This window comes from Dermacentor andersoni, chromosome 8 (assembly GCF_023375885.2).
Source record: "Dermacentor andersoni chromosome 8, qqDerAnde1_hic_scaffold, whole genome shotgun sequence".
Taxonomy (NCBI): Eukaryota; Metazoa; Arthropoda; class Arachnida; order Ixodida; family Ixodidae; genus Dermacentor; species Dermacentor andersoni.
Genome location: NC_092821.1, coordinates 12,976,917 through 12,995,025, shown reverse-complemented (window position 1 = coordinate 12,995,025; position 18,109 = coordinate 12,976,917). Strand labels below are relative to the sequence as shown.

Here is an 18,109-nt window from a genome sequence, read left to right as displayed (position 1 = left end):
TTTCAAAAATAAAGGAGGCTATGATCCGCTATGGCAAGGAATTGTAGGATAGGATAGGAATAAACTTTATTTGTCCAACGGTTGTTGATGTTGGTGCCCGGGGCTAGGCTGCCAGGGGTCCATCGCCCGAGGAAGATCTTCCGAGATCTTCCTCGGGGGGGGGGGGGGGGTATAGGATTAAAAAAAAAAACAGGGGGGGGGTATAGGATTAGGGCGGTAGGAAAAAATGTACCAACACCGTCCTCTAGACCCATTCCGTTAAGGTACCGTAACAAAGCGTATTATGCATAAAGTTCATACAACCAACTCTGATATTACTACACACGCCAGGCGACGCGAGCTACATTTGCCATGACGCATTCGCGACTGCACCAACTGCACCGGATGCCCTCCATATTATTTTCGTTAATCGTGCTCACTGCACCGAGGCAAAAGAAAGATCATGGGCGCAGGTGCCTTTAAAGTATCTCGACCTTGCGAGGCACTGCTGCGCGTGCCAGGGGAGCTGTCCGTGCAAACACTCCCTGGCACACACCTGCCTCGGCGGGCCCAACCTACATACCGTTCTGCTTCGAGCTTAGATCCCCCCAGTGTCCCTTGGGTGCCCTGGAGTTCCTGCGCCGCCTGCTTTATTATAATCTCAGGTGCTCTCCTGAGACTTCCGTTTGTCGGTTACATGTGCCCTACAGCTGGATCAGTACTTATAATAACAAAAAAACCCGATCTATCATCGCGACGATAGATCGCGAAAGCGGGTTTCGCAACATACCGCGCCCGTGCGAAGAGAATTACGGAACGCCAACGAGGAATCTGACTACAGCTTCGAGCTCGTAACCTCGTCGAGTGACACTCCTGCAACAGGCGTGACCGCTGAAAACCGCATACCACCGGAAACTTCAATAGGATCATCCCTCGGTTGCATAACTGCCACCTGTACGCCCAACATGGACCACACCCACACCGTCCCGCAACATAGAATAAAGAACCAACTTATAAAGCCCAAACACACGGCGGCACGCACACATCACAACACTAAAAGCGAGACGCCAGGCTGCTACGCTGCTACGGTTGCCGGATTAAAACTGACTACTGTCACCAAGTCTAGCAAGCGTCTCAGGAGCTGGCAACCTCGGCGCGTAGCAACATGGCGGCGCTCTTGCGGTTCCCGATTTCAAACATGCGTTTCCCCGCAGGCCGGCTGAGGCCGGTGAACAATAGAAGGCAGCATCCACGTGACCCTGCGTTCCCGGATGTTGGTTCCCTAAGTTGGTTTCCAACTGTCCCTATGGGGCCACTGAATACCTAGTGTGTCACGTGATTGGGGAGGTTTCTTCCCTGTATTGCTGCCGGATTATACAACAACCCTAGTGCGTGCAATGTCGGAATGGCGCACGTCTGTGATCGAGCTGCCATCGGCGATGACGATCGTCGCTGCGAATTTTGCAGCAAACTATTCATACAGAGGAAGAACATGCTGCAACACATCAGGAACGTTCACAAAATGGCCGTGGATGTCAAGAAATTGATGAAATGCGACGTATGTGGCACTTCCCTGCCTACAATGGAGAAGTATTCGGTGCACCAGATCGCTGCGCACAACTTCGAGGCTGATTACGTGCACCTGGTGTTCCGGAACAATAAGGGTGAGGAACAGTTTTATTAAGTTTATTCTCAGTCATCGTGAGCAAATGACGTTTAAACGCAATATTATATCTTGGACTTTTTTTAATTTCTTGTTGCGCAGTGTGCCTCCAAAAAGGCAGTTGTTTATGCTTTGCGGGCCTTTGTTTTCTCTTTCTCTATCTGTTTCGCGAAGAGCAGCTTTTGCGCAGGTGCCTAATTTATTTCCTTGGGGTATTTTGAAGTTTGTATCCTCGTTAAATATAATTTGTTTGTTTATCCATCTATAGTATAGTCATGTGTGCGCGCTCCCAGCGATGCGCTACATGACATACGTTTGGCATTGTCTGCTTTCCTGCACAGCAAGTTGAGTGAAATTTGACGTTTGTACATCTTCTTATTTTTTTAAGCGACAGGAGTAAGCTGTTCTGCGTTCTGACGTTGCTCTGTGCCACATACGTGCGTGGCCTAGTCTTCGCCTCAGTGCACGTTGCAATGCGGCAGAGACGCAGAACCGGTACCATACATGAATTTGCGGATGTCGCCGGGATGGTTTCACAGCGTATTGTGGGCAAACTCTTTAGCAGTACATTTCATAGAATAGAGCGAAATGTGACGCTCGCGCAACCCCCCCCCCTTTTTTTTTTTACTTAAACGAGAGGAGGGATTTGCTCTGCGTTCTGACGTTGCTCTGCGCTACTTGCGTGCGTGGTGTAGTCTTCGCCTCAGTGCAGGCCGCAATAGGTCCGAATGCAGGCCGCAATAGGTCCGAATGCAGGCCGACGTAGGTCCACGACCACACTTGCAATTGCGGCTGTCAGCGGCTTGGTCTCCCGGCGTACTTTGGGAAAATTCTTTAGTAGTACCACAGTCCCTCAATAGAAGGACTCTGGTTGTAGATTTCATAAAGTAGAGCGAAATTTGACGCACGCGCAATCCTTTTTTCTTTAAGAAGAGTGTGTTAGGAGGCTACTTGGTAAGTCATCTTTTTGTGAACTTAAACTGCGCTTGAGAAAAGACACCAACGTAGAAGAAGACAGGACGAACGCAGACTAGCAACTGGTTTATTGAAATCACACATAATGCTGCCTCTTCGAACCAGGCGCATGCCCAAGCCAGATCATAACCGCGTGACGATGGAACACTCCCTCGCCAAGCCCCTATCTACAGTAAAAAATCAAGCTCTTCTTGAAAAAAAGGAGCTTTTCAAGAAGAAACTGAGAGAAGGGATTCACACTGTTCTGGGGCGTAGCTTGCACCATGTGCTCTCAGTTCGTCTTTGTCTTATCGTAACAGCATTGCTATGAATGTACAGTCTGATTCAATATTGAGGAAGGAGTGAGCATAGATCATGCTTAAGTTTCATATTTGTTTCTTATTAAAACAAAACTAATATGATAAATTTTTTGAAGTTATGGCGCATTGCATTTGAAATTCAATTTTAACATAAATTTGAGCAATATCAAGGGTGACCTCATGACACATTCGAGTTGAAGGTGAGGGAGTAAAATAAATGCTACATTAGCCCGTGTCCAAAGCCTTCAGAGTGATTATTTTTGTTTGCATCTCTCTCCCAATAGTACTTGTCACTATCTAATGCTATTTTGTGCTTTTATTACAGAATTTCATGAATGGAAAGCAGAAGAAGAGGGTAGCCAAAACTACTGGTTCATTTTGCCCAGGGACCCCAAAAAGCTGGCCAGTGGAGAAAGAAGGATCCACTATTATTGTAATGGATCAGGCGAGGCAAGGAAAAAGGAAGGTCATAGTGACCGTCGGGAGAAAAGTCAGGGGAGCTGTAGGTCTGGTAAGATATGATTCATTTATTACCATCACAATTACCGTCCGACACCTGAAGGCACCACCATAAACGTCAGGTATCAAAGAAACCATTACGGTCATAAACCAGAAATTCAGCACTTGAGAATGAGTGACAAGGAAAAGGCCAGCGTAGCAGAGAACCTAGAAAGGGGTGTGCCCATGAAAACCATTCTAAAGCGAGTAAGAACATCTGTGGCATCCAAGCTGAGGCCCGTGCACTTGGCAGAGTGCTCAACCCTGCATAACATCAAACAGCAGTTTAACATTGCTGCTCCTGAACATTGGCACACTAATGACGCTATCAGTGTAGACATGTGGGTGCTTGTGATGAAAGAAAAAGGTGAAACATTTGCCCGCCTGTACAAGGCACAAGGTGCAGTGGACCCAAGTGGTACATTTCCTTCAGCAGACTTTGCTCTTGTTCTGATGACAGAGTCTCAGAAGGAGCTACTAGAAAAATTGGGCCCTGCAGGTACTGTATGTCTTGACTCCACACATGGAACTACAGAGTACCAGTTTGAGCTGACCACTCTTCTGCTGCTAGATAAAATAGGATCAGGTGTAGCTATACCTTATTTCATCTGCAACCGGATGAACGAGCAAACTTTGACAGCATTCTTCAAATATCTGGAGTCGGCCATGGCCAAAAAAGTGGCTGCTAAGACATTGATATCTGATGATGTGTCGCAATTCTACAAAGCATGGTCCATGGTCATGGGTGCCGCAAAACAGAAACTTCTCAGTGCCTGGCATGTGGATAACAATTGGCGTAAGAAGATACTCGAGTGTGTAGAGAAACAGCTAAGGCCACATGTTTACCATAGTGTGTGGCTACTCTTAGAGTTCCTCGCGGAAAAGGCATTTGAAGATTATTTTAAGCAATTCCTTTCTAGTGAGGAAGAAAAACTGAGGGACTTCCTGAAGTACGTTAATGACCAACCACTATGCAGTTAGGCCGCAAGAGTGGGCCTATTTCTTTAGGACTAGAGCAGCTGTCAACACTAACATGCACCTTGAGAGCAAGCGCAGGACGTTAAAGCATACTATGCTGGAGAGAAAACAGAATAAGCATGGTGACAAACTTATTTCTGCCCTCATGGACTTGACAAATCATTTTTTAATGAAAAGGGCTATCCAGATGATGAAAGGGGCAAAGGGTAAGAAGCTGAGCAGAATTCAGAAGAACCACAGGTCTGGCAGTGAAATGGCAGCTTGTGCCAAATTAAATGAAGATGGCATATAGACTGTGCCATCTCAGTCTATTAAAGGGCTCTCATATAAAGTGTCAAAAGTGGGAGATGGTGCTTGCTGTCCTTTGAGGTGTAAGGAATGTGCAGTGTGTGTGCATACTTACATGTGCACTTGCTATGACCATCTTATACACTTTAGAGTGTGCAAACACATTCACTGTGTGGTCATCGCTAATCCAACTAGCAGCAACAAGGCCCATGAGAGCTCACCCGAAGAAGCATGTGAGGCAAGTCGGGCATTGCACATTGTACAGAGTATAACAAAGCTGGAAGCAGCCAAAGCAGTGTAAAGCTCAGCACTCTTAAGAGCAAAAATGGACTCGGTCAGACAGGCAATATCAGATGGTGAAGTCTTTGAGGGTGTGGCTGAGAAGGCAAACAATTTGTTTGAGCCAGTTTTCATGCTTGTTGAAAGTGAAAGTGACCCAAAAAGAAAGATGCCAGACCATTCAAATGAACCAGCCAACAAAAAAGTTGTGCACCTGTTAAGATTTCACTCTACAAAAAACCCTAGATTGTTGCAGCCATCATCTAGCCTTTCAAGGCCCACTGAAGCTCAAAAGGAAGTCCTTAAATAACAGCTTAGGGACAGCAACATAGAAACAAGAGATAACCATGTCAGCAGGGCACGATTACTGGTAACAAGCCTCCACTGCAGTTAGGAAGAGAGAAGTGGTGCAGTAGTGCTGTGCTGTCATGCCTTATTGAAGCAGGTTGAGGGCTCGCATGTTAACAAATCATGACATGTGGTCTCTGATGATTAGCCCGTCTGTTTTTGTCTGTAGTGTGCAGCCATATGTCACAGCTGGATGGTATGTGTGTTAGAGCACGAGAGATGCCTCCATGCTTGTTGTATGAGCTGCTGGTAAGTGTTCTGTGAAGATAGGTACAGACCCAGTGGTCATCTCTGGTATGTGGCAGCTGTTGGATGGTAGTGTGTTAGAGCACGCCTCCATGCTTGTCATATGAGCCGCTGGTAAGTATGTCTGTACATAGATGTAAGGAAGTGCATTGGATGGTGTGTAGTGTTTCAGTGTGCAAAAGCCTCCAATGTGTTTTGCTACTTATAAATTTGTGTAAACACTCAGTAGCGCAGTAGTTATGATGTTGCACTGCTGAGCACGAGCTTGCGGGTTCAATCCCAGCAAAGGTGGCTGCATTTCAGTGGTGGTGAAATGAAAAAAAAAAGTGTGTAGTTGAATTTAAGTGCACATCACAAAACCCAAGGTGGTCAAAAATATTACTGAGTCCCGCACTGTGGCATGCCTCATAATTCAATCTAGATTTTGTGTTCCATGTGATGTTCTTATTGCCCATTTGAATAAACATTTATTTTTAAGATTACCAAAATAGAGGGCATATGCAGTGGTATTGTGTGCAGTCTGGATAAGTTGCTCTGGTCATGAGCACTCAATTAAAACTTCTGCATATTTGGCTGCAGCAGACAGTGTCAAAATGATTGTAAAGACTATGCAGAAAGCTTTAGGCCACTCTACATATCAGATCAGTTTTATATTGCATCCCTTATGGTGCATCTCTTACTTGAGTAGGCATAATAACAATTGCCAATGCTTCCTTACACATTTAATATTTTTCTTTTTTTCTTTTGGAAGAGTAGCCTTCGAAGAATAATCTACAACAGTGCTCCTACCTTCTCTTTCACTGTCTCCCCATTTCTTTTCTACACTTCAACTTCATTCTACGCACTTTCTTATTCTCCTCTTCATCCTACGTTGAGGGTGTGGGAAAGTGAGCTAAGCGTGCATAAAGATTGCTGTGCCGAACTTAATTGCGGCACTGACGAAAACAAATCTTTGTCAAAAGGTTCACTCCAGCTACATTCCCCCTCCAAACACTGTTTATCACTTCAAGCCTTCATATTCCTGTGAGCTTTTGTCTTGTTTAACAGTTGTAACAGTCATACTATTTATTACTATCAATAGCCAGCGTACATTTAGCACTGCAAAGGGCTGTTTAGAAGATGTGCTAGTTTCTACTTCCCTTATGATGAATACTCCAGACATTCAGTCTCTATTTTATGAAAATCTTTCAAACATTGCCAGTAATGACCACCATATAGGTTAATGTCGGCATGGGACTGAGGCTTTCCCGCAAAAAGAACAGTTATGTTGTGCTCATATCATGTGACTGGCAGTTTCTGCTGTAATTTTTGCACTTGTCAACTGCACTGTGACGAGTTCATTTCTGTGAATATGTGCTGCCCTGATTCTTCTTGTTCACGCATTTCAGATCTTGTGCTATGAGATGAGGAGGTATAAAATAAAAACACCGTGTAGATTTCACAATGCCTTTAAGAAACCACGCAAAGCTTGGAGATGAAGCATTACATGCACCTTGAACCAAGTGTCTGGACACAGCGAGTGAAAGTTGTTTTGTCATGAGCGAGGGTGTCGGTGTTACTTGTAACTACCTTTAAATAAAGGTTTGTTTCAAAACAGTGGCTCAACTCTGTGTTTCCCCCGGTAAAAAACACAACCATGGGGATTTTCATGAGCGAGGATGTCGGTGTTACTTGTAACTACCTTTAAATAAAAGTTTGTTTCAAAACAGTGGCTCAACTCTGTGTTCCCCGGTAAAAAACAAAACCATTGGGATTTACAATTCGCTTTTTGAACAACATGAATAAAAAAAACTTGGTGAATCAAGATATAAGCTTGCCACACCATGGAAACACTTGAAACTCCTTTTGAGAAGCTTACTCATACACGAACACACTATAGCAATTATTTTCAATCGTATACCCACAATTTGCCGTGTCACCACGTCAAGTTTCAAGGCAGATTTTTTTTAGACTCCAGGAAGCTATATGCCTAATTCTATCCATTGTTTACTGCATTGCATTTGATTTTCTATAACAAATAAAATTGAATTCTCCATTGATTGCGCCGACGCTCACGTTATAATTATATGCTATTATTATTGACTAGTCATATATTTTCTTGGCGGGTGGGGGCTGCACTGGTGGCGTTCTACGAATTTGCGCCGCGTGTTTGTGCGGGTAAGCTTCAGTGCAGAATTTTTTTTGCGCGTTATGAAAACAATGCACTGCAGGTATTTTAATTAATGCAACGAGCTGTATGAAATATCGGTCAAGCGGTTGGAAACGTCGTTACAGAGAATCCCGACGATTTTTCTTTTGCGTGTGTGTATTTGGAGTTAATTCACAGTTTTATTTGTTTATTTTGGCTACATTGCGCCAATTGCGCTTCCATAGAATAAAGAAACGCGCTTCCACGCGCTTGCCGACTCGATCGCAAGGGGACAGCCTGATCAACATCAATATCAGCAGTAATGGCGGATTTGCGCTTGCCATGGCGCTTGCAAAGTTTTCAATAGTTTTCGACTATTAAGTGATGATTTTGCTATTTTAACGTGTGGAGGTTCATTGTACGTCTGTTTTTTCAAGTTTGGCATGTGTTTTAACACATGTGAAGGTGTAGTCTTTTCTTCTTCAGCGGATATTTGTACAAGACCCCGTTCACCGTCTATCAGGTAAGATGTGTACGTATGCTACACGCAATCGTAGTGCTTCACTAAGCCACAGTGCACTACAAAGTTAAGCATGAGCGGTACACAAAATTCACAAGTTCTTAGTATTGCCAAGAACAACCATTGCTTGGTGAAGTTCTCACAGGCGTTGTAGAAGTTGTTGGGCGCGGCAGTGCTGAACGTAGCGTTAGCGGCTTAAATCGTGTTTTTTACTTGTAACAACGTGTCACTATTTCATAGTATTGGCGGCGTCTCCAGGACACCAAATCGGTAACGGGGACACCAGAGCTAGAACGCGGACTTGTCCATGGGTTGGGGCTCGCCGAGGCCTGCGCGTGCTAGTAGTATATCTTGATGTCTGTAGGCTGTGTGTAAGTCGTACTTTCCGAATTTTCTGACGCATTTTAAGATCAGCTGTCCGCTTTCGCGGACAAGGCTGGAGTCAGGGTGGTCCGTGAGTTGGGGCAACATAACCTGCTTCCACTTTGGGACCGCCCTGCTTCCAGTTTTGATCCCTCCGCTGCCCCTTGGGTACCCTGCCGCCTCCTTGATTATAATCTAATGCTCTCCTGAGGCCTCTGTTTGCCGGTTACATGTGCCCTCCTGGAGCACTACTTGTAAATGAATCCGATCTATCGTCGCAACGAAAAAAGCGCCCCGCGACTTCTACAACACCAGTCAGAACCTTGCCCATTGGTTTACATATGTGTGGCCGCAAATATCTGCAACTTAATGCCAGTTCAACAGGTTTGTTGGCAAGGGTGTCAGGTCGTTGCTTTGTGGTGCTTGCCACCAGTCCCTTGGACAGGGAAGACATATGAGAATCCCTGTGCATACACTTTATACGCAGTGGTGTGACCGCTTCCTTTGGGAAACTACCACGTTAGCGATATTGTGAGCGCAATGTGAGTTTCCTTCATCTTCCTCATCCGTACGTAGTGTGTGTCGCTTCATCCTCGCCATAGCTCTAGCTCGGCAAGAATAAAGCGGTTCCTTAGAAGTGGTGGAGGTGCTGGGGTTCTGCATACCAAGGACGTATAAGGTAACAGTGTTTGTGTCTTTAATATGTCTCATTCGATCATTTTGAGACGTGGTGGTATTCATGCGTTAGCACAGTGCAAGGACATCCACAATGTAAGAGGTACATGATTCTCGAATTGTATACTCTCTCTGGGCTTTTCTCGCGACCTCAGCGCAAGTAGTGGGAGCATCAAAAAACTGACAAAGCTGGTGCATGAATGTTGCCCAGTGTTGGTGTTCCTCGGTGTTGAAATTATCCTTCCTTTCTCTAAATCCAAGGGCGAGATCTTGCATTCTGAATGTTTGCTTGCGCTCTCATTATTCGCCTTCACCGTGCTTTCGTCAGCGGTCGTCTGCTTGGTGAAGCGGGAGTGCCTCTTGAACACTGCCTACTCACTGATGTAGAAGGTGAAGCAAACACTCAGAAAGCTAGAAGCTTGCGCAATCTCATCCCAGGTTTTTAATCCAGTTTGACATTGAAGCATCCTGGTAGTATTAAAGTACTTTAGAAAGAGGTTCCAGAAGCATTGCCAAGTTTGCCACTTGGTGAAATTTGTAGTTTGGAAACAATTTAGGCTCTTAGGAAGATTAGTAGTGAACAGAGGTTTTCACATGGCGATTGGTGTTGTCCAAATGCATGAAGAGGTCACAGTACGAGTACTTAAGCTGATAGTGTCGGGTAACCATAAGCACCAGCAGGGGCCCCGTAACAATGTCCCCTTTAACTTCAGATATGCTTCACTGCATGATGCTAAATATGCTTCGCCGCATAACACGACTCTGCTGCAGTGAAGGTGACTTAAACCGACAACAGCCGAGAAGGTGCAAACAGCACTGCGCTGCCTGGTTCTTGCTGTTGGCCTTTTCTTCTTTTCACAGTGTCCTTACTGTAAGTGCACTCCAGAGTTACAATGCAGGAATATGCATGTGTGCATAAGCTTTCATTCAAGAGTAACTCATGATCATAAGTTACGTCATCATGGTTTCGTACCATGTCACGGCATCATAAGTGAGACATAATAAAGAAGCCCTCAAAGTCTGCGGGAGAGACTAATCTTTTGCGCGAGATTGTGCTATCCTTGCTGCACGCAGTGCAATATTATATGACTCTCATGTCTATGGTGGCATTGTCGATTATGAATGTTTCCTTACTGCGTTAAAAAAATGTGTAGTGCATCTTTCGATAATAATGGCATTATAGCTTCAGAGTTGTTCAAGTTTGGGGTACTTGTTCACTAAAAGTACATTATCAGAAAAGCTTTAGAATGTCTAGGTCATAATTGCATTTGAAGAACTAAGTCTTCCTACACAAAGCAATTGGTAGCTTACTGTGTAATGTTGAAGGTGGTTTTTATTCATAGGCCCTACGCAGAGAGCAGCAACACAATGCCTGGCATGTGACCAGGGTTCGTCACAGTGTTTGCATTTCCAGTGCTCGTAACTAATTCCAAGCATAAATTTGCTTTATGAATTCTTTGTAGACAGAAGGTGCTTGAATATTGGTTGCATGAAATGCTCCAATGCACACTGTATATGTACAGGGTGTCTTTTATTACCATACAGATTTTCTTGTTTTAAAGTTATGAGCGCAGCAAATGTGGCATTCTTGCAGAGGAATTCCTCTATTTTGGAACTCCGCAAATTTGGAGGCAGTCACATTTTATAGCACTCTCATTTCTTACAAATCTTGAAAGTTGCACCTAATTCAAGATATTCATCATTGAATTTCACTGGTAAATCGAGGCAATATTGGAACCGAGTGTGCTGGGAGCGCAGAAAAGAAGGTCCCGCTACCTCATCAGATGGAAACACCCCCGACAACAGGCTCGATAAAGTCTGAAACATCTTGGCCAGTCATTGTAGCAGCTGATACGACACACTTTGCCTGGCAAGCATGTGCATCAGTGTGCCGTGTCAGGCGATCATTTAAGCTTTGTCCCACACTTCTTGACCGGGCACTGCCGCCTGATGTGGAGCAGGATGCACCAAGTTTTGATTGTACTCAATTGAGAGCGATAATGAATATTTCAAAATAAGTGCAATTTTCGAGATTTCGAAAAAGAAAGGGTGTGCGTTCACATGTGACTGCCTCCAAATATGCCATTTAGAAGGCTGCCGCCAAGTTGCTAATAAAAAAGTGACTGAATTTTTCAAAATTAATTTTCTGAAACTCGCATTAGCAGCAAAGTGTGTCCTCCTCACCTAGAAACTCCTTTGCAAGAACGACAGGCTCTCTGTGCTCAAAACTTTTTGCTAAATATCTGCATGGTTAAAAAAAACTAGATATGCATAATTGTTAATGTATGAAAATCGTACACTATCACTTTTCAAAATTTTTGTCCTATGCAACACCAGAAAAATGGGAAATAGAAGCTTCAGGTGACCTATCTGATGTGCAAGTTGCATGGCCATATTATTGTTTTAATTTTTCGCAATTACCTTTTACTGTGATGTCGCCACTGCAGCAGCTCGATGGCTGTGGCTTTTCATTCCAGGTCACAAAGCTGCACCCAGGTAGAGGCAGAATCCAAAAATGCTTGTGTACTTAAGTATAGCTGCACATTACAGAATCCGAGGCCCTCAAGATTTATCCGTAGCCCTCGTGTAGCCCACGAGTTCCATATTTTTTATTGGGATTGAAGAGTAACGTTTGTGCTGTATCCCTCTATTTCAGACTAAATAATGTGCATGCAAAATTATATCTTCATTACTTTACACCATTGCACCAATATCTGTTGATTTTCTGATGTCCTTGCATTTGCTATAGCAAGGATTTTTAAAAATCAGCCACAAAAGAAAAAATAAATGGTCAAGGAACGAAGTGGTGTGTAGCAGCTCCCTTTTTTTTAATCGGCGGCAAGTTTTGCACTCGTGTGTTAGCAACACTGTTTCGCCAGTTGTGTACTTCAAAAGAAGTGTTACCTTTCTGCTTTGGAACTTTGTGGTTTTGTTCTGCCAGCTGCTTGACCAACACAAGCAAAATGTACTTTGGATATTCCACAAATTCATTCTGTATGCATTTGGTACAATAAAATTTGTTTCAAGAATGGACAAATGCAGTGATGGTTAATTGAAAACTGCAACATGCCGAGTTTCATGCTTCATTAATTTTCTCAGCCCCAAAGAAAGCATGCGAGGTTTGAAAATGTATCATGTGACATTAGTGCACTCGGTCTAGAGAACTGATTAATGCTGCACATACATTGAACATGTTGGCCATGACCATCCCTCATGAATTGGCATTCCCTGACTAAACGACCTCACCAGGACAGCTTGTTAACAGCAAGAAAGCTGACGGGGCTTCCAAGAGTTTCTATGCACTATTTATTACTATCGCCCTACTGAAATTGCTCCATTGCTTTGCTGACAATTGTCTTGACAAAAGTGGAAGCCGAATCGGTTGAGGTCGATCAGTTTTATTTACATACAACCTATTATAAAGTGGACCTTTCTTCGCCTCTTCAACTGTTCCCACAGCTGCTGCTGCCATCTTGCACGCCACATCGAGGAGGAGGGCAATGTACATGGCAGGTGCATGGGAGGATTTTCCAAGGAACTCTGGAAAGCTGTAATCAGATTGTGGGCAAAGTTAAAAACTTAAATACAAAAAGGGTGTAGAGTATTGTAACCTTGTACATGTTGATCACACCACATGTTTCAGCTACAGCTATAAGTGCCTTGTCTCATCAACCAAGCTACAGTTCTTGCAATATTACACTTTCTGATACTCAGTATGAATTGATAAGACTAGCTGCTATTCTAGTGGTTGTGCAGGCCACAAGGGAACAGTGCCTGGCCTTTGTGCTTGTATGTGTCAATTTCTCTCTTTCAGTCTCGCCCAAGCCACACCAAAATGTTATCCACAAGTGTCGTGCCAAAATGGCCTGGCGACATTTCGTATTAAGCCATTTGACCCATTTATTGCACTGATGCACACAGTGCAACCAAATGAAGGAAATGACATCGCCTAGGTGATTATTAAATTACGTTTCTAAAATACCACAAGAGGAATTTTGCTGTGGCAAGAGCCTTAGCAAAACCATAAGAGACACAAAAATGAAGGAAAAGCGACACCTTCAAGTTCCAGCACCGACTCACCATGAGAAGCACGAATTTTGGCAGTGTCTGCTTGAGCTTAGTTATTTGGAGATACATGCAGTTGAATGCTTTTACAAGCATTGAGATGCCCCACTATGCTAGCTTGCCTTTTATGGCTATAGAAAGTTGTATACTGCCACAAGTCTGCCTATTCTTGCGATTGGAATCTATATTGAAGCTGCTTTGAGCAACGGGCGGTATTCTATTTCAGCGCTAGTGATACATTGACAGTAGTGTGCCTGGAAGGAATAGACAAAAGCATTGCAGAAGCTGCAGCACTTTGTGCTCGCTGAATGATCATACGAGAAGGTAAAGATGCCATCAGAAAGCATCCTTCGTATAGAGTCTCTTTAAAAGAAAAATACTACATCTAGACATCGTGACAGTTGTGGTGGCAAACTAAAAATATTATAATGATAGTTCAAGGTGTGGTATGGCATGTTTATGCTATTTCTGAAAAAATAAACACGGCAAGTGTGTCCATGCCAACAATTGAGACAGGATGCGCAGATGCAAAGCTGCAATACAGCACCACGGCGTCAAAAGGACAGTATGCAAGTGGTGGTCCAGCATCAAAACTTCAATGTCCCTACACTATAACACTGGGAGGCCATGCTGCATGACAGACGCCTGTGTGGCCAGCAGGCGCTGCTCTGTCGGGCACAGGACGTGGCAGCAACTATTTCTCCTAAGGATTCAATAAACGGATTTCTCTACCTCACCCGCCATGCGATGCGCCGTGTGAGGCAATGACAGTGCCACTACTCTCACAGGATATGGATGGTGCACAACACCACCTTGAGCATCGGAGCGCACGTCTGCCTATGAGCTCTGTGTACTACGAACACAAGTGGTGCATGCAAGGTAACATTTAACATATCACTGCCAAATGCCATCAATGAACACAAGCAGCAAAGAAAGCTGCTTACATAATTTTCACAGTGTGTCGGATCTGAATATTTTTTACATCCTGTCTGGATGCCGCATTGTTCATTTGTTCGTCACTGCTAAAAAGTGCATAGTTGCATGGTACTTTCTTCGATTTTGTGCACTTTCTTTTGTCCTGAAAAAATAACCACAGCAGCTATCTTCATAAAAATAAAGCAGTTAAATGTTTCTCAATGAGCCGTAAGTATTAAAGTTGCTCAACAGGGTAGTCTACTGAATTGATTGTATTTGAGTACTGCAGGCCTAGTTGTTTCTTTGTGCCTCGACACTAGTTAGCTGAAACACCCTGTATACTGGGCGGCTTGCCTGGCTGCCCGCACCGCCGAGGCGGAGCATCTAACGTTTTCGTGGCGCACTTGTCGCCGTCTCGTGGCACCGGTCATCCATCCTTATCGCGCAGCACACGCCAGCGTCGTCTGGTTTTCTGATTGGCCGCGGCAAATCGGACAGCTCTGGCGGGCGGGAAAAGTGGTCCGCAAGCGATCGGGCTTGCCGCCTCGTTTAACGCCTACTTTTATTCCCTGGCCAAGAGCTTTGCCCGGTTTAGCCGCTCCGTCTTTGGTGTGAACGTGCCTTTAGAGTAAAAAATCAACAGCTTACGCTTCCACATTTTTTGCTTGGTAGCTGCATTCAATTTGCTTGCTCCTCGTCTTTTAGATGTCTAGGCTCCCCACATTTTAACGTGGCTGAATAGTGCACAAATCAGAAAGACGAGTTTCTGTGGCCTAGCCTTCTCACACTTGCAAGGATACCAGCCAAAGTTGACCTATTTTTCTTATGGGGTGCCCACTGGTTATGAGGATGCTGACATCGAAGGATCTCAAGTGGTTCTCTAGCATTTTGGTGACAGAATACAGTAATGCCGAGCTACAACGGACTTGATATCTGTCAGCACCAATGAACGCAGTAGTTAGTAGTCTCACTAAATTGAGAGTTCAGCCCAACAGCACATGGACACCAGTGGTTTGAATCCCCATGTTGGCAAATTTAACTGGCTGAAATCAAGCATCTAAATGACACGCACTTAGTTCCATCCCTTCAATCTGTGAGCATAATGAAGATCAAAGGTCAGGTTATGTGGCTGCAGCACCTTCTGTTCATGCAGCATACCTTTACTTTTCTTTACCAAGACACTTAGCATGCACATACTTTGTTTGCAAGCCACATCTATTTACAACAGAAACAGCGCTTTCCAATCGTGAGCAAAAGGTTGGAGGTAAAATATGGTAGAATTTTTTGTCCAGCCAACGCATGCACGCTGAAATCCAAGTGGTACAGCCAATATGTACCTGTTCAATCACTGCAATGCATTGAGACACTTCGAACAACGCACGGCTGTACCAGAAAAAGTTAAGATGTTTTTCACTAATGCAAGCTTTCGAGTAGCTCGAACGTAAAGTGGCCTGTGTGTTATTGCTATTCAGCCGGAGTGCAATAGGAGCCAGTCAAATTGGTAAAACATGAAGTCAATGTGCACACAAAGACTACGTGTACCCTTGCATGACTTTGTGCCACAGGTAGCTAACAGCTTCCAATTCACAGTCCTTGTAATATGCTTGTGGCCGCCATCTGCAGTGATCTATTTGATTTAACGGGGATGTGTATGTTGGCTGAAAACAAGAAAATATGCTAGAAAATATATTAACACCGATGGATGCAATATGTCCTTTCCGGTAGTTTCGCAAGGGGGAAACTGTAATTCGAACTTCATGGCAGCGTGCACCGCACAGCTGCACCTCATTTTATATTCTCGCGCATGCGTCAGTGTTGCCGCAGCTGTCTGTAGTGACACCCTCGCGTGCATTTCTTGTTCAAGCTTTGTTGAAGGGTTTGAAGAAATGAAGGCAGTACGGTGTTCCTCATTTCTCCTTTTAGTATCCTGCTGCTTGCGGAGCATAGTAGCGCCTGCAACTCAGTTCTCAATGCGACCTTTGAATAGTGTGTGCATCTTAACCCTTTCATAGACGCAAGCAGAGAACAGGCAGCTTTGTGTCCGAGACATTACAAGTGCTTTTTTTTATGAAGCATTTTTTACATAACGTAAAATCTCAAAGCTGACTACGATTCAGTAATAGCGAAAAGTGGGAATATTACGTCCCACTATACAGCCTCAAGGCCCGTTTCTACCTACTCGTGGTCACCTGTAATGTGATTAGAAGCAGCCAGAGTACCCAGTACATTATACATTGTTTGTGCATGTTTTCATTATACTTACTGAGCATGCTTTGTATGAGAATCCTCAATCAGGGCTTTCCAATATCGCAAGGGGTCTTAGAAAAAAGATGCTTCTTGAAAATTCTTGAGGGCTCATATGTAGCAGCTCGCATATGTAGGAATGCGATTTGGTCGCGATGCTAATAATTTGATCAACTGTTTTGGTAGCTGTGGGTACGAGAAATTTAGACACCTAACCGCACCAAAATTCAGCTATTATGGAAACGCGGAATTTCGATAAAAAAAGTCCATTTGCCGCTGTGGTGGTTTGAAGGAAGGCGACAGAATAAACTAAACATTGTAGAAAGGGAAGTAAACAATCTGCGCAATCGCTCTATCGCGTTGTTTGACAAAGAAATGGACGAAAAAATGTGCTTACGTGATTCAGAAACACATCTACACAGGAATGTTCAATGGTAGAAATTACACTTCACCGCTACATAATAGCGAAGTAGCCCTGAAAAGTGGGACCAATATTTTCCGACCGCCCAACAAAGGGTGAAATGCGCACAGTATGTACGGCAACACTTGCTTTATTCACCGCAGTAATGCCACCATGTAATGGAGACACAACTACGACAAACGGTCCGCATTTCTTCCGCAGCGAGAAGCGAGAAAAAGTGAAACATTTTTTACCCAGTCAGAAATAAGCCAAGCGTGTTCCTTACGGTATGTAACGGCATGCCGCTGGAAAAAGGGGGTCCATACCTCGGGGTTCAAATTCCGCAGACACGGCATGCGCTTCAGCGTAGCCGTCAATTTGCGGTTGAGCAAGCGACGTTTTTGCATTTTCTATTCCGCATCAGCATCTTCTAGGCAGCGAGGGAGCACCTTGAAAACCAGCACGACGGGGGCCGTCTCGTTGAACAATCAAGGCCTAAAATTTAAAAGAAAACAACTATTAGCGGACAGGCCGCCATTGGAATATGAACCTGGCAACGTTTAACGCTAGAACGTTATCTAGTGAGGCGAGTCTAGCAGTGCTATTGGAGGAATTAGAGGGCAGTAAATGGGATATAATAGGGCTCAGTGAAGTTAGGAGGCCAAAAGAGGCATATACAGTGCTAAAAAGCGGGCACGTGCTTTGCTACCGGGGCTTAGCGGAGAGACGAGAACTGGGAGTCGGATTCCTGATTAATAAGAACATAGCTGCTAACATACAGGAATTCTATAGCATTAACGAGAGGGTGGCAGGTCTTGTTGTGAAACTTAATAAGAGGTACAAAATGAAGGTTGTACAGGTCTACGCCCCTACATCCAGTCATAATGACCAGGAAGTCGAAAGCTTCTATGAAGACGTGGAATCGGCGATGGGTAGAGTGAAAACTAAATACACTATACTAATGGGCGACTTTAATGCCAAGGTAGGCAAGAAGCAGGCTGGAGACAAGGCAGTGGGGGAATATGGCATAGGCACTAGGAATAGCAGGGGGGAGTTATTAGTAGAGTTTGCGGAACAGAATAATATGAGGATAATGAATACTTTCTTCCGCAAGCGGGATAACCGAAAGTGGACGTGGAGGAGCCCGAACGGCGAGACTAGAAATGAAATCGACTTTATACTGTGCGCGAGCCCTGGCATCATACAAGATGTGGACGTGCTCGGCAAGGTGCGCTGCAGTGACCAC

At 44.3% G+C, this 18,109-nt stretch overlaps 3 long non-coding RNA genes across 3 annotated transcripts; 2 read left to right on the top strand and 1 right to left on the bottom strand.

The window, feature by feature from the left end:
• The first annotated feature begins 4,421 nt into the window (after positions 1–4,421).
• LOC140219986 (uncharacterized) lies at positions 4,422–7,152 on the top strand. Its single transcript, XR_011896230.1, has 2 exons — positions 4,422–4,918; positions 6,942–7,152. It is a non-coding gene; the product is annotated as an uncharacterized lncRNA (long non-coding RNA).
• A 923-nt stretch (positions 7,153–8,075) lies between these two features.
• On the top strand, positions 8,076–11,953 carry LOC129382164 (uncharacterized). Its single transcript, XR_011896229.1, has 3 exons — positions 8,076–8,204; positions 9,167–9,243; positions 11,717–11,953. It is a non-coding gene; the product is annotated as an uncharacterized lncRNA (long non-coding RNA).
• Positions 11,954–12,621: 668 nt separating this feature from the next.
• Positions 12,622–17,384, bottom strand: LOC126528451 (uncharacterized). Its single transcript, XR_011896228.1, has 2 exons — positions 17,190–17,384; positions 12,622–12,787 (listed from the first exon to the last, which is right to left on the bottom strand). It is a non-coding gene; the product is annotated as an uncharacterized lncRNA (long non-coding RNA).
• Between the last annotated feature and the right edge of the window lie 725 nt (positions 17,385–18,109).